Raw genomic sequence first — 4275 nt, 5'->3', positions numbered from 1 at the left:
CGTCAGGGTTGCGGACTGGTCGGCCACTCACGACCTTACGTCGAGCGATCACGCGTTGATCAGCTTTAATATAATAACGAGGGCAGACGTGCGCGTCGAGACCCAGGATACGGCAAGGAAATATAATTGCACCAAAACGAATTGGACTGAGTTCCGGAAGTTCCTGAGGGAATGCAGAGACGCGAAATCGCGAAGTCTCGAGTCGCCAGACGTTGAAACTTGCACGGCAGCACTCGCCGAAGTGCTGGAAATGGCCTGTGAGGTCAAAATGACCAAGAGGACCCAGGCCAGACGGAGACCTCCCCCGTGGTGGAACGAAGCGCTGGATAGCGAATTGAGTGCACTCGGCCGCTGGAAGGTCAAGCTTAGGAATGCAAAAACTGCGTTCAGAAGACGGGCTATCCGTACTGTCTACATGGGACGTAAGCGCACGTTCAAGAGGCATTGCTTCAGAGCGAGAAGAAGCGCTTGGCGAAAATTCGTCACGGACGCGGGAGATAGCGACCCGTGGGGACCCGTCTTCAAATGGCTGAAAACCGGAGGGACTAAGCCTTCGGAAGACCTTCCGGCCTCGATCCGTAAGCTGGACGGATCGTACACGTTAACTCTTAAGGAGACAGGCGATGCACTCATGGATGCCTTAGTTCCAGGTGATACGGAAGTAGGTGAGAACCTGGAACAAAAAGAAACCCGGGAAAGAGCGGGGGTCGGCCTGGGAACATTTCGACTGGAACAAGTAGAGTCGGGACCGATTGACCCTTGCGATGTGGAGGAGGTCAAGGGAGCCATCTGGAGAATGGCTCCGAACAAGGCACCAGGCTTGGACGGCATAACGGCGAAAATACTGAGACAGGCGTGGCCTGTGATAGGCAAGGACATAACATGGGCCTTCAATTGTTGTCTTAGGACGAAGCGATTCCCGAAATCGTGGAAGATTGCACGTCTAGTAGTGTTCAGGAAAGCCCCGGGTAAGGACCCGGCGGAGCCGAAGTCGTATCGACCTATTAGCTTGCTGCCGGTGATCTCGAAAGCGCTTGAGCACATTATAGTAGAGAGAATCCGCAAAGATACGGATCCCCGCATGTCGAAAAGACAATTCGGGTTCACGAAAGGCCTCTCCACGATCGACGCGATCAATCACGTACTCAGCTGGACCGAAAACAGGACAGAGAAATACGTGCATGCCGTATTCCTGGACATATCGGGCGCGTTCGACTGCCTCTGGTGGCCCCAGCTCATACTCGATATGCAACAGGCAGGCTGCAGCAGCGGGCTCATCGAACTGACAAAGAGTTATCTCGACGGCCGTCGGGCCGGTATGAGGATCGGCGGCGTCGACATAACGAGGACCCTAACTAAGGGCACGCCGCAAGGATCGAGCTACGGCCCGGACTTGTGGCGATACGCGATGAATCCGTTGCTAACGCAGGAACTGCCTGAGGGAACAGAAATTGTCGCGTATGCAGACGACATCGCGATTCTAGTCTCCGGTAAACACCGACCGGAAGTCACTAGCAGAACAAATGCGTTACTCGAGAGAGCGTCGCAATGGGCGGAGCAGCGAAAACTCACCTTTTCCGCGGCCAAGTTTCAAACGCTATGGCTTAAAAACTCGCTCTCGAAGCCGCTGGAACTCCGACTGGGCGGAGTAAAGATAAGATCGACCGCCAAGGCGAAATACCTTGGGGTCACATTTGACCAAAAACAGGACTTCAGCCTTCACCTAGCGGAGAAGGCGGAAGCGACGAAAAGCCTGTTCAGCAGACTGCATGGAGTCGCCAAGACCCGATGGGGACTTAAGAGCAACGTGGCACTACGGATCTACAAATCGGTGTTCGTGCCCCAGATGGGGTACGCGGCATCGATTTGGGCGGAGAAGTGCATGGCTTCGGGACACAGGAGAGCGAGGGCAAATATGGCACAGAGACAACCGTTGTTAGCGATAACGGGGGCCTATAAGACGACGTCCACGGTGGCGTTGCAGGTCCTAGCGGGAGTGCCCCCGCTGGACCTCGAGCTAAAGAAACTGGCCAGAATTGAAAGGGACAGAGCCGCGGTAAGGCGAGGCGCGATGACGGCCCTCGAGGCAGCGAATAGGGAGGAAAGATATACCGCTGAAACCATCCTCCTTTGGCAGCAACAGTGGGTCGCCTCTAGTAAGGGAAGGTGGACTGAGAGGTGGTTCCCGGACGTCCGGACGCGGCTGGACCGTGGGTGGTGTATCCCAGACCACTTCACGTCTCAGCTAATGTCGGGGCACGGGGACTTCAATCATTCACTCCACCGTTTCAACCTTACTGGCGATGCAGCTTGCCGTTGCGGGTTCCCGGCAGGAACCGCCGAGCATCTGCTGTTTGAATGCCCACTTGCTGACCGAGAAAGAGAACAACTCATAGCTGCGGCGCAAGCGACCGGTGCGGACTGGCCGTGCAGCTTAGAGCACATGACCGAATCTGAGGTCATGTTCCGGGCGCTTCAAAGATTCGCACATGAATCGCTTGAGAAGCGCACTGATGAAGGGCTGGCTCGTTAGGCGTGTTTCGGCGTTAATGTAAGATTCCGACACGGAATCCTGGGGAAGCCAGGATCGAGGGTAAAGAGGGATAACCCCTTCCTAATCCGCACGAGGAAAACCAGACCCGAGTAGGAATAGGGGCACAACTGAAAAGAAATGCCCGCAGATCTGCGACATACCGATGGGGAAATTGGGCGAGTGGAGACGGAAGGATCGGGAGAAAGTAACCACGCGTAGGTACCTCACGCCAGCCTATCCGTGGAACTCCGATCACATGCCGGCTATCACTCGTCCGACTCCGATCGAGAGTCCGACCAATTGAACCCAGACCGTTCAGGACGCCTAGTGCACGGAGAAGACCGGCTCGGGGTCATCGCCGCTAGTAAGCACCGCCGAGAAATCGGTGCGGGAACGGAAACCCGCGACAAAAACCGTACCGCTCCAACAAGGGTTGCGCCGCGGCGGACTAAAACTCCGTCCCCGACGATAATGCCAGCGGGAAAACGGTCGTTGTGGGTACCGGGAAGAATGGCTTCCGAAATCCCATTCCACGGGAACCAGAAATACGCCCCGCCGCGAAGACCGACAATGCCTCACGGCCCGGAAGGAAAGCGGTGTTCTGGTTAGCAGTGGAGCGCGTGCCCGGCGGGCCGCACGCGTGCGCCGGCCAAGCCTCGCGCCCGCGTCCGGCTCGTCGCACACCCGCGCCTATGTGGACGGCCTCGTGGAGACTGTGGGAGTAACGTATTAGTAGAAGGGGAGAAACTTGTCCGGAGGTAAGATACCGGCGGTCGCCGACACGGGACTCGAGACCCAACGATCGATCTCAGAAAGAGAGCCGCCGGCGGGCGGGAGGCGTGACTGGCGTCCGGGCGCCCGCGCATAAAACTCGCCGGAGGGATGAGACCGTGTCACGAAGGCGAGGAGAGAGTTCGCCCGTGCAAGACGGATAAGGGCTTGAAACACAGCCACCGGGGTCAGAGCCTCGTTTCTCCCCGTCACAAAGTTGGTTATGTCTGTCGAAGAATTCATTGACAGACATGGGTTACGCAACCATAACGTCGCAGATCAACTAGACACATTTTGTCGCCAGGACAACCGTTCTTCGAACATAGACGTGACATTGTCACCACCCGGTATCATCCCAATTATTAGCATCTGGAAAGTGAGTGATCTCACCGATAGCGATCACAGGGTAATCATATTTGACTTGTCAGTACCTAAGTCCACACGAATCATGACTTCTAACGACACCGGATACCAGGTTAAGTCGGTCGATTGGGACTTTTTTAGGTCAACTCTCGCGGGTGAAATTGGCGGCATCGCAGAGTCTAGCATATACGCCATGGCTAAGGGCATAGATAGGGTAATGAACAACCGACATATCAATCGACAAAAGTAAATCTCACACCGACAATGGTAAAATGTCTGGTGGTCTCCAGTGCTTGCAAGTCTGCGCAAGAACCTAGTCCCGAGAGGTGCCTGGAACTTACAAATACCGACCGTCAGAGGTACAATAGCCTTCCGAACGAGTTCCTAGACACGATCAGGTCTCTCAAGCTAGAGGCGTGGAAAGTGTTTGTGGGCGACTTAAACCAAAATCCGTGGGTCAAAGCCTTCAGATGGGCCAAGAATGGCAGCCGACCCGAGCCAATCAACTGCACGCTGTCTAAGGCAGACGGTTATCCCACATCAGACTATGATGAGGTAGCCGAGCTAGTTCTAAAAACCTTCGTTCCCTCAGATCCGAGTCACATCGG

Source organism: Diuraphis noxia, unplaced genomic scaffold (genome assembly GCF_037042655.1).
Source record: "Diuraphis noxia isolate RWA-SAM2 unplaced genomic scaffold, SU_Dnox_SAM2 contig0001, whole genome shotgun sequence".
NCBI lineage: Eukaryota > Metazoa > Arthropoda > Insecta > Hemiptera > Aphididae > Diuraphis > Diuraphis noxia.
Note: the sequence above shows the minus strand (reverse complement) of the source record.